Source organism: Drosophila miranda, chromosome XR (assembly GCF_003369915.1).
Source record: "Drosophila miranda strain MSH22 chromosome XR, D.miranda_PacBio2.1, whole genome shotgun sequence".
NCBI lineage: Eukaryota > Metazoa > Arthropoda > Insecta > Diptera > Drosophilidae > Drosophila > Drosophila miranda.
This window is the reverse complement of record NC_046674.1, coordinates 40870116-40883029: the sequence shown is the minus strand read 5'-3', so window position 1 is coordinate 40883029 and position 12914 is coordinate 40870116.

Below are 12914 nucleotides of genomic sequence, written 5' to 3'. Positions count from 1 at the left end.
CATTATTTCATTGAGTGCCTCGGCATTGAATACGCTTATTAGTAACGACCTTTCGCCTTCAGTTGCTTGTATTGAGAATCAATATGACCTCAAAAGCCAATAATATCGTCCTTGAAGATCTGAAGAAAAAGCGCAGTTGCCGTGTCAAAGGCATTCGTTTATTAGCGGACCGTTTAGAAGTGGGGGATATTCCGCTGGTATTGACGGAGCTCGAGTGCAGACTCGAAACGCTGATGTGTAGCATTGACACGGCACGCTAACTTCAAGAGAAGATTGAAGATATAGACATTGACGATGAATTTGGAGTCGAGTTGGAAGAACTCTCAATTGTCACAAAGGCAAAATTAATGTCTCTCATTTGCGCCTTGAAGACAGCTGACGAGAAAAAACCTGCAGCACCAGCTTATGGTGGCCCAACTCGTGCTCGCCTTCCGAAGTTAGCACTGCCGCAGTTCAGCGGCAACTTTTCGGACTATAAAAACTTCATAGGTTTATTCGAGACTCTGGTTCACAATGACGAAAGCATTCCAATTATCAAAAAGTTTCGTGTCTCTCCGGTGAAGAGTTGGGAACAGTTAGGGCTTTCCAAGTAACCGAGACCAACTATGAGAAAGCAATGGCTAGCTTAAAACGGGTCTACTATAATGATTGTCTGATCTTTAAAAATCACATTGATGCCCTATTTAATCTTCCCAAAATTACGCAGCAATCAGCATCGTCCTTAAGGAACCTTATCGATACCGCCTCATCCATATATGGTTCATTGTTGTCGATAGGCGATGATAAAAAGATCTCGAATGCGATGATTATTTATCTCGTCTTGAACAGAGTCGATCCGGTGACCAAAGAGAAATGGGAAGAACAGCTCGATTATGAGAAGCTGCCACTTTGGGCTGACTGTGAAAAGTTGCTTAATCGCAGACATCAGCATCTTTCGGACGAAAATTCGGACAAACCAAAGCAGGAGCAGAAAGCTGTGCCAAGCAAGCTGCATAACTTAACAATTCGCTTCTAGCTCTTGCTTAAGCCGGTTGTGTTTTTCTTGCTCCCGCATTCTCCGCCCTTTGCCTTAATATCATACAACATTGTTGTGACTTTGTTTTGATATATTATCGCATCTCTTTAATTTGATTCTACTTTGTGTTAACCACCAGTGTTTTGTTTGTAAACAAGTGTTTAATATAAATTCAATATTGCAACGTAACGCATCGGACTCGTGCAGGCAATTTGTTATTGTTTTTTTGCCCAGTCTGCTTTTCGTTATCGCTTCTTCGGTGTGCACTGTTCTCGCGCATCAGCGTTTGCATCGCCCACACTCTCTCGTGAGCATAAGCGGGCTGCTCGCATTGTTGCCCTCACTCTCTCTGGATTGCCTATACTCTCCCTCTCTGTGGACTTTTCTTTTGTGTCTCTGCTTTGGTGAGTTTACTGCTCGTTTTCTGCACTTCGTTGGATCATCTGCTTTGAATTATTGCCGCTGCAGCTGATTGTCTGGCTCGCTCTGCTGTCTGCTCTCCTACTTTACCTGCGATCTCACTCCGTTCTTTTTTTATTCGTGCACAGTGATTCTACTACTGTCCATAATGGCAATTATTTGCAGTGCAAAGAAATGTGAATTCGGTGGTGTTATCATTGGTGATTCATTTCTTAGCTGCTGGCTGTGCGACAATTTTGCCCACATAAAATGTGCTGGTGGTGGAAATTTTGGCCGGCTGAATGATCTGATCTCGAAACGCATGGGCCTGTCTTGGTCATGTCTGGCTTGTCGGGAGATTGAGGCCGAAATGCGCACATTTATGAGACAGACTCGAACTGGGTTTCTGGATGTCCGGAAACAATTTGTGGCTCTCAACGAGAAATTTCTTGCCCTTGAATCACAGTTTCTTGGGCTCAAACTCTTGAGCGAATCGCCTAGACGGAAAATTCCGCATAATGATACCAATCTCTTGCAACCTAATCCGATTGGTACGCCTGCCTCCCACCTTCATCCATCGGAAGCATTTCCGTGTAGTCATGCCACGCCGTTGTCCGTAAATCCGCCAACGGTGGCTCCGGAGTTCTTTACACCGAGCAATGTGCTTCCTTCGAGCACCCAACTTCCCAACAGCATCAATCCCATCCCTGCAGTTTCTGTGGCCGTCACTTCTGACGCGGTGAGTGCTCCTAGTGCGGGTGTGCTGGTTGCTGACGACGTCTTGCCAATTCCTGCTCCAATTCCTGCTCCAATTCCTGCTCCAATTCCTACTCCAATTCCTACTCCAATTCCTGCTACAGCCATTGCTGCCAATTCCTCTGCCCTTGGACCGAGATCTCTTTTAGGAGTGGCTCCACCATCTCGATCTCGCTCGGGACTTCAACTTAGAGCAGTGGTCCCTCGGAAAGCAATATTTGTTTCTCGTCTTATTCCTGAGGCTACAACGGAGGATGTTTAACATCTTTCCTCTAAACTTAACACTTCGCCTGTTGATATAGTTGTGACTAAATTTACATTTAAACATAAGCGCAACATATCATCCTTTAAAATTCTTCTCCCTGATTCTTTACTATCCAGTTCTCTAGAACCGTCAATATGGCCTGAGCATACAATTGTGCATGAGTTCCTTCTCAAAGATTCGAACTCGAATCCAAGAATTACCGAACATGCTCCAAAAAACTGATGTACTATTTTTCCATGCACTATCAGAACGTTCGCAGTTTGCTGGGAAAATTTCGTCAAATTCATACTAATAGCGCGTCCTTTGATTTCGATGCCATCGCGTTTACCGAAACCTGGCTTAACTCCTCTGTCAATGATCATGAAATTTTCATTGATAGTTACACTATTTATAGAATGGACCGCCCATCTTTTGCAGGTGGGGTTCTGATTGCAGTTAAATCTGTTTTATCATCTGAGTTATTCCCATTCAATAACATTCATGGAATTGAATTTGTTGCAGTCAAAGTTCGTGTTGGCTCCGCATTTTTCTATTTAACCTGCTCTTACATTCCTCCCAGGTCTGATGCTGAGCTTTACTTACACCACCTCTCAGCAATTAATACTGTTGTTTCAGCATTAGGGTGCAATGATCGAATTATTGTCATGGGGGACTTTAACCTCCCATTTCTTTCTTGGCTGCCTTGACGCTAACCTGTTGTTTCCCAATTGCCATAATGACTTTATCAATGGGCTAACGGATATTTCCCTTGTCCAAATTAATGCCGTTAAAAACATTAGGGACAGACTTCTTGACCTCGTTTTTGTTAACGATGGTTCTCTTGCTACGGTATCTAGAGCAAGCCCAATATCTCTCCCTGAAGATCCTTACCATCCAACTTTGTTGATATCACTGGAGTGTTCACAATCTGGAGGTGCTGACAGTTCCATGGCTCCTTGTCACATAAAGTGTTTTCGCAAAACAAACTTTGTCGATTTAGATCTACATCTCTCGCGTGTTGATTGGTCGTTTCTTTATTCATTACCGAACATAGATGCAACTGTTAACTCGTTTTATAGTTGTATTTACTCCGCCCTTAATACGTTTGTTCCAGATATCACTGTACCTGTATCGTCCAGGCCTCCCTGGTTCTCCAAGTATTTGTCATACTTAAAAAATAATAAATCCCGGCTCTATAAAAAGTACCAGAAGTCGGGCTCCACGTTGGCCTTAGCTCTATACTCCTCTGCTCGCTCTCTGTTCCTTGCCGTCAATAGTCAGTGTTATAATCATTACCTTTCACAATGTAGTAGTAACTTTCGTAGTGATCCTAAAAAATTCTATTCGTTCGTTAACTCTAAGCGCAAGTCAAACGTTTTTCCTCCGTCCCTTCATTACCAGAACAAAACAGAAGCTTCTGCTGTTGGTATTGCAAATTTATTCGCTAACTTTTTCCAAACAACGTACTCGTCTCATATTTACAACGCATCCACTCCGTATCCGTACCAGCTACCCTCAAGCTAACAGCATTTTTCTGCCCTTTTTCGAGGAAAGCGTTGTTCTGGAAGGTTTGTCATCTATGGACATATCGTTTTCTGCGGGTCCAGATAAGGTACCAAGTTGCATCTTAAAACACTGTGCCCAGTCCCTTTGCAAACCCTTGACCTTTCTCTTCAACCTCTCCTTGGAACAGTCTTGTCTCCCAGTAATTTGGAATGAGTCCTACATCATTCCGCTTCACAAAAAAGGTTCAACATCAAACATTGAAAACTATCGTGGTATCGCAAAGCTTTCCGCCATCCCGAAGCTTCTTGAGTTCCTGGTCACCCGGCAACTGCAACATCTTTGTTGCAGCTTGATATCTCCGTCGCAACACGGTTTTTTCAGACACCGTGGTTTTCAAATTGGTTTGCAGACGGATGTAGTTTTTACGGACTTCAGCAAGGAATTCGATTCTGTGAACCATGCTCTGCTTATTCACAAGCTCTCTTTATTAGGGTTCCCAACGAATCTTCTAGATTGGATTTTGTCCTATCTCTCTAACCGTACTCAACGTGTTTTGTTTTCTAACGTGTTGTCAAATACTGCTGATGTTACTTCAGGTGTGCCACATGGAAGTCATCTGGGCCCGCTTCTGTTTATTTTATTTGTGAATGACCTTCCTCAAGTTATAACATACTGTTCTACACTAATGTATGCTGATGATGTCAAAATCTGACTTTCTTACTCTGATTGGTATTTGCACACACGCCTTCAACTTGATCTAAGTGAACTACTATTGTGGTGTTCAACTAATCTTCTTTTTCTGAACCTTTCCAAATGCAAACTTATGACATTTTACCGTCGCGCTTCTCATTTTGTCCCATATGTTCTAGGAAATCATGTCCTTGAGCGAATTTCGAGTTCAAATGACCTCGGAGTCCTTTTTGATCATAAGATGTGTTTTAACACCCATATAGCTGCAACTGTAAATAAAGCTAAGGGTGTTTTAGCGTTCATCAAGCGTTGGTCCAAGGAGTTTGACGACCCGTACGTTACGAAACAACTGTACATCTGGTTAGTACGTCCTATATTGGAGTATTGTTCTTGTGTGTGGAGCCCGCAGTATAAAGAGCAGCAGGCTGTTATTGAATCCGTGCAAAAGCAATTTTTAATTTTTGCCCTTCGGAACTTTAACTGGGACTCGGGTAGAATCTTGCCACCCTACCGGTCTAGGCTAAATCTTATTGACCTGCCGTCGTTGCACCATCGCAGAATATGCAATGGCGTAATGTTCGTGCACAAGCTCCTTCTTGGGACTGTTGACTCCCAAACTCTCTTGGGTCAGATTGACTTGGCCGTTCCATCTAGACCTACCCGTACTTTTAGGCCTATCCGTCTACCCATATGTAGGTCTAATTATGCTGATCATGAACCTTTTAGGGTTTTATGCCATAATTATAACTCCCTCTGTCAAACCCTATCCCCTGACCTATCTCTTAAACTAATTGCATGCAATATTTATAATCATTTAAATTTAGCTAACTTTTAACTTATCTTTTTCCGCCTTTAGTAACTAAGTACCATTATTAACAGATAATTTTTTAATTTAATAAAAAAATAAAAAAAATCGGATCGCATTCGCGTGTTCTACCCCGAATACCAAAAACCAACAAAGCAGCTAGTGCAATGCGAAAGACCATTTGGTCGGCTGGCAGTAATGCAAAGGTTCGAATTCGCAAAAACTGCATCCCTGTGCATCAATTTTCTGCAACAAGGCCACTCTGTAGTACGATGCAAAGCTAAGAAGTGTCGAGTGTGTGGCTGCTCACTCCATACCTTATTGCATGGCGAACCTGGCGACCTTATAGTGGCGAATAAAAGTCTGGCGTTACCATCACCCCCAGAATTCTTCTCCTCCTCCCAATCAGAATCAACCTTCCACTTCGCATGCTCTCCATGCGACAGCTATGGATAGAGTTATTCTGGCTACGTCGATCGTAAGCGTCCGTACAAATAATGGTGAACATGTTTTGGCCCGAGCTCTGCTTGACTCGGGGTCTCAAACCAATTTTATAAGTGAGGACTTAGCACAGCGCTTACAGATCCGTAGGGAGGAGTCGTGTATCAACTTGTTTGGTATTGGTGAATCCAATTCACAAGTCAAGAAAAAGATACACACGGTGGTGAAGTCGCAAATTACTGGTATTAAGTTTTCGGTCGATTTCTGGATTTTAAGGTCCATTTCGGGGTATCACCCTGATCAAACACTTAACGTGAGTGACTGGAAAATCCCGAAGAACTTACCACTTGCAGACCCATATTTCTTCAAGCCACAGAAGATAGATATGTTGATAGGTGCAGAAACATTTTTCGAACTTTTATCTGTTGGTCAAAATAGACAAGGTCCTGACTATCCAACCCTGCAGAAAACGCTTCTCGGCTGGATTGTGTCGGCAGATACACTCCAAAGGTGACTGCCACCCAAGAAGCGAGGAATTGTTTGAGTTGTCGAGAAAAGTCAGTGATACACATCGACAACACATTACAAAAGTTTTGGTCACTGGAAGAATTGCCGTCTTCTAAAAAATCTTTATCTCCTTAACACAAGTTATGTGAAGAGCATTATAGAAGGACTACTCAGGTCGTGCCTTCAGGTCGGTTTGAAGTAGAACTGCCGTTCAAATCAGATCCCAGTATCTTAGGCAACTCCTTTGAAGTGGCTAAACGGCGGTTTTTATCGCTTGAAAAAAGATTGTCTCGTGACCCCAAGTTACAGAAAATGTACTTGGAGTTCATGGAAGAGTACCTCTCCTTGGGTCACATGTCTACCACAGACAACACAATCCCTAAAACTCCCTAACAGGTCAACCAAGCTCCGTGTCGTTTTCGATGCGTCTTGTAAAACGTCCTCTCAGGTGGCCTTAAACGACATATTGATGGTCGGTCCTACGATACAGGATGAGCTGTATTCGACATTGCTCCGATTCAGACTACACAGGTACGCCTTGACAGCCGATGTCAAGAAGATGTATCGCCAAGTCTGGGTCGCTGATGCGGATAGACAATTCCAGCTCATAGTGTGGAAAAGAGACCCGCCTGAGTCCTTGAGAATATACCAGCTCAACACCGTAACATATGGGACTGGACCAGCCCCATTTTTGGCTGTTCGGTGTTTGAAGAGGTTGAGTGAGTCTGCAAAACTCTCATTCCATAAAGCTGCTGAAGTTATTGGCTCCGACTTCTATGTCGATGACATGTTGACTGGTGCTGGTTGCGTAGAGGAGTTAAAGACAATTAAGTCTGATGTGGCTCAGGTTCTTCAAACTGCTGGGTTTGAATGGCCTAAATGGTTTTCGTACTCACCTGAGGTCACCGCATCCGAGAGCACAGTTAAACCGATAACAATCTCGGACTCAGAGTCAACTAAGACGTTAGGAATATCGTGGCTGCCACACGAAGACGTCTTTAAGTTCCAAATTGACACGTCAGTTATGGGTCTCCGAGCGACAAAACGGAACATATTATCGGTGACATCCAAGCTGTTTGACCCCCTTGGCTTGTTAAGTCCTTTAGTAATTAAGGGAAAGATCCTACTGCAGGAGCTTTCGCTTAGCAAGCTTGATTGGGATGAGTCAATTCCAATGAACTTGGAAACAGCATGGAACTTACTAAAATAATCCTTGGGTCAGTTGGAGTTTATTACCATACCTTGGTTTGTGCATACTGATCCCATGTCACCGATTCAAGAACATGCCTTTGCCGACGCATCCATGAGAGCTCATGGAGCCTGCGTCTATATCCGTAGAAAGACTGCAGAAGGTTTCGAGGTCTCCTTGTTGACTGCAAAGTCGAAAGTATCGCCGCTCAAGACGAAAACGCTCCCAAGGCTTGAGTTATGTGCTGCTCACCTTCGCGCAGACCTCTGTCACCCAATCAAATCGCTGCTCATTGTTCCAATCGAAAAAATAATGTACTTGTCAGATTCGGAAGTTACCCTTCCTTAGATCCTATCCCACCCTTCGTCGATCCCACCCACCTGGCGATCCTCCCCGTTGGGCTTTCGATGCTGTTCAACCATTTCAACGCCATGTGATCTGTGACTACGTTGAACCGGTATCCCTCCAGATAGGGCTTTAGCTTTCTTATGGCCCATACAATGGCCAGACACTCCTTTTCCGTCACCGAATAGTTATTTTCTGCGCTGTTCAGAGTCCTACTGGCGTATGAGATGACCCTCTCGCCCTTCTCTGTCTCTTGTGTCAGGATCGCCCCCAGTCCATAGTCGCTGGCGTCCGTCTGGAGCACAAACTTCTTTGAGAAGTCCGGGCATGCCAACACCGCATCTGTTGTCTGCCGACTCTTTACGTCCTCGAACGCTTGCTGCTGTTCTGTTGTCCATTCCCACTTCGCCTTCTTCTTCAGCAAGGTGCTGAGGGGCTGCACCAACGTGGCGAATCCATTTACGAAACGTCTGTACCAGGAGGCCACGCCCAAGTATTGTCGTAGCTCTCTGACACTCGCCGGCGGCTGCAACTCCTTAATGGCTCCGTCTCCCGTCACCAAGTGCCCCAGGTATCGCAGTTCCTTTCGAAAAAATCGACACTTGTCCACGTTTAGGCGCAAGTTTGCGTTTTTCAACCGTCGAAAAACTTCTTCGAGGTTTCGCTTCCTCTGTACGGCCGATGACAATGATGTCATCTTGGTACGCGAATGCGTGTGGCATCATCTCGGGGCCTATCACCTGGTCCAATGCCCTCTGGAACATAGCCGACGCTGAGTGGAGTCCAAATGGCATCACCTTCCATTGGAACAGCCCTTTGCCAGGCACCGTGATCGCGGTGAACTACCTACTGCCTTCCTCCAGTGGTATCTGCCAATACCCGTCCTTCAAGTCTAAGCTACTGATGAACCGTGCCTGCCTGAGCTGGTCCAGAATATAGTCAATTCTTGGCATGGGGTATGCATCCTTGATGGACTTCGCGTTTATCTGCCTGAAGTCCACGCATAATCGACATTTTCCCGTCTTCTTCTTGACCATCACGATGGGTGAACTGTACGGGCTCCTCGATGGCTCAATGCACCCTCTTTCCAGCAGCTTGTCCACCTGTCGGCTGATCTCGGCTTGCATCTTGGGATTCTTGGGGTAGTACCGTTGTTTGATAGGCTGGGCATCACTCATAGTGATCGTGTGTGTAGTTATGTTCGACACTCCCTTCAGTTCTCGGAACTCTTCCAACTCCTTTGCCAGGAAGTCTTCGACCGATCCCTCCTCCACTCGCGTTCCGTCGGATGCTGGCTCGGAGGACTCTCCAGTGGTCTCTACAATCGCCACTGACAACTTCTCCTCCAACCGCCCATTGCGGTGGCCTCTCGCAGGGATCTCAACCCTGTGCCCCGCACAGGTCCCCTCTGCTCCGACCGCGGCTATGAAATCCCATCCCAGTACAAGCGCATCAATCACTCCGGGCAACACTAGAAGCGGGATTGTAACAATCTTGTCCCCGAAGGCCAGCTCCACATCAATCTGGGAGTTGATTTCCCGGCTGCGTCCGTCAGCCAGCCGCACCAGTTTCCTTGTCTCTTTCTGTCGCCTCTCTCCCCCAGCCTGCTCGCCGCCTCGCAGCTGATAAAACTGCTTGTCGCCCCGGCATCGACCTTGGCTTTCCAGTCGCTGCCCGCGATCCTCACCACCGCCGACAGCTGGACATCCTCCATTGTGAGTTCTCCTACGAGTTTTGGGGGGCTTCGTCTTGCGACCCTGGCACGGCCCTCCGCGGCTTGGGTCGCGGGGCGTTTCCCGCTTTCTGGCAGCACTGCCAGGTCGGGGCTCCTATTTTACCGCACCTCCAGCAGAACGTTATTGGTCGACCATTGCATGCTTGTGCCCAATGGCGGTCACTTCCGCATCGTTGACACGCCTAGGCTGGGTTTTTCACGAACCCTCCCTCTATGTTCGTGTTCGCTTGGTCGTCCCGCCGCGTCGGGGCCGGCTTTCTGTCCACTGTCGGACCAGAGCTGGATGCCGTTTCGTCCTGGCAGCGGCAATACGCAGCTGCAGCGGTGAATTTTTCGTTTCGCTTTCGCTCCTCACCGTTGCTTATCGCTGTTCTTTCTGTTTGGTTTCCGTTTACGCGCCAGCCAAGCGACGCTCTACCCTAAATTTTTCGGGTATATTGATTTTCACATCGTTGGGTACAACCACGAACTAGATACGTAAGCACTTTAGCTACGTGACGCAATACCATAAACTTGTCGGGTATATTGGTTTTTTACCTCGTTTGGGTACAATTACCCATTATTTCATTGAGTGCCTCGGCATTGAATACGCTTATTAGTAACGACCTTTCGCCTTCAGTTGCTTGTATTGAGAATCAATATGACCTCAAAAGCCAATAATATCGTCCTTGAAGATCTGAAGAAAAAGCGCAGTTGCCGTGTCAAAGGCATTCGTTTATTAGCGGACCGTTTAGAAGTGGGGGATATTCCGCTGGTATTGACGGAGCTCGAGTGCAGACTCGAAACGCTGATGTGTAGCATTGACACGGCACGCGAACTTCAAGAGAAGATTGAAGATATAGACATTGACGATGAATTTGGAGTCGAGTTGGAAGAACTCTCAATTGTCACAAAGGCAAAATTAATGTCTCTCATTTGCGCCTTGAAGACAGCTGACGAGAAAAAACCTGCAGCACCAGCTTATGGTGGCCCAACTCGTGCTCGCCTTCCGAAGTTAGCACTGCCGCAGTTCAGCGGCAACTTTTCGGACTATAAAAACTTCATAGGTTTATTCGAGACTCTGGTTCACAATGACGAAAGCATTCCAATTATCAAAAAGTTCAACCATTTGCTTTCGTGTCTCTCCGGTGAAGAGTTGGGAACAGTTAGGGCTTTCCAAGTAACCGAGACCAACTATGAGAAAGCAATGGCTAGCTTAAAACGGGTCTACTATAATGATTGTCTGATCTTTAAAAGTCACATTGATGCCCTATTTAATCTTCCCAAAATTACCCAGCAATCAGCATCGTCCTTAAGGAACCTTATCGATACCGCCTCATCCACATATGGTTCATTGTTGTCGATAGGCGATGATAAAAAGATCTCGAATGCGATGATTATTTATCTCGTCTTGAACAGAGTCGATCCGGTGACCAAAGAGAAATGGGAAGAACAGCTCGATTATGAGAAGCTGCCACTTTGGGCTGACTGTGAAAAGTTGCTTAATCGCAGACATCAGCATCTTTCGGACGAAAATTCGGACAAACCAAAGCAGGAGCAGAAAGCTGTGCCAAGCAAGCTGCATAACTTAACAATTCGCTTCTAGCTCTTGCTTAAGCCGGTTGTGTTTTTCTTGCTCCCGCATTCTCCGCCCTTTGCCTTAATATCATACAACATTGTTGTGACTTTGTTTTGATATATTATCGCATCTCTTTAATTTGATTCTACTTTGTGTTAACCACCAGTGTTTTGTTTGTAAACAAGTGTTTAATATAAATTCAATATTGCAACGTAACGCATCGGACTCGTGCAGGCAATTTGTTATTGTTTTTTTGCCCAGTCTGCTTTTCGTTATCGCTTCTTCGGTGTGCACTGTTCTCGCGCATCAGCGTTTGCATCGCCCACACTCTCTCGTGAGCATAAGCGGGCTGCTCGCATTGTTGCTCTCACTCTCTCTGGATTGCCTATACTCTCCCTCTCTGTGGACTTTTCTTTTGTGTCTCTGCTTTGGTGAGTTTACTGCTCGTTTTCTGCACTTCGTTGGATCATCTGCTTTGAATTATTGCCGCTGCAGCTGATTGTCTGGCTCGCTCTGCTGTCTGCTCTCCTACTTTACCTGCGATCTCACTCCGTTCTTTTTTTATTCGTGCACAGTGATTCTACTACTGTCCATAATGGCAATTATTTGCAGTGCAAAGAAATGTGAATTCGGTGGTGTTATCATTGGTGATTCATTTCTTAGCTGCTGGCTGTGCGACAATTTTGCCCACATAAAATGTGCTGGTGGTGGAAATTTTGGCCGGCTGAATGATCTGAATGATTTGACGACCCGTACGTTACGAAACAACTGTACATCTCGTTAGTACGCCCTATATTGGAGTATTGTTCTTGTGTGTGGAGCCCGCAGTATAAAGAGCAGCAGGCTGTTATTGAATCCGTGCAAAAGCAATTTTTAATTTTTGCCCTTCGGAACTTTAACTGGGACTCGGGTAGAATCTTGCCACCCTACCGGTCTAGGCTAAATCTTATTGACCTGCCGTCGTTGCACCATCGCAGAATATGCAATGGCGTAATGTTCGTGCACAAGCTCCTTCTTGGGACTGTTGACTCCCAAACTCTCTTGGGTCAGATTGACTTGGCCGTTCCATCTAGACCTACCCGTACTTTTAGGCCTATCCGTCTACCCATATGTAGGTCTAATTATGCTGATCATGAACCTTTTAGGGTTTTATGCCATAATTATAACTCCCTCTGTCAAACCCTATCCCCTGAACTATCTCTTAAACTAATTGCATGCAATATTTATAATCATTTAAATTTAGCTAACTTTTAACTTATCTTTTTCCGCCTTTAGTAACTAAGTACCATTATTAACAGATAATTTGTTAATTTAATAAAAAAATAAAAAAAATAAAAAATCGGAGCGCATTCGCATGTTCTACCCCGAATACCAAAAACCAACAAAGCAGCTAGTGCAATGCGAAAGACCATTTGGTCGGCTGGCAGTAATGCAAAGGTTCGAATTCGCAAAAACTGCATCCCTGTGCATCAATTTTCTGCAACAAGGCCACTCTGTAGTACGATGCAAAGCTAAGAAGTGTCGAGTGTGTGGCTGCTCACTCCATACCTTATTGCATGGCGAACCTGGCGACCTTATAGTGGCGAATAAAAGTCTGGCGTTACCATCACCCCCAGAATTCTTCTCCTCCTCCCAATCAGAATCAACCTTCCACTTCGCATGCTCTCCATGCGACAGCTATGGATAGAGTTATTCTGGCTACGTCGATCGTAAGCGTCCGTACA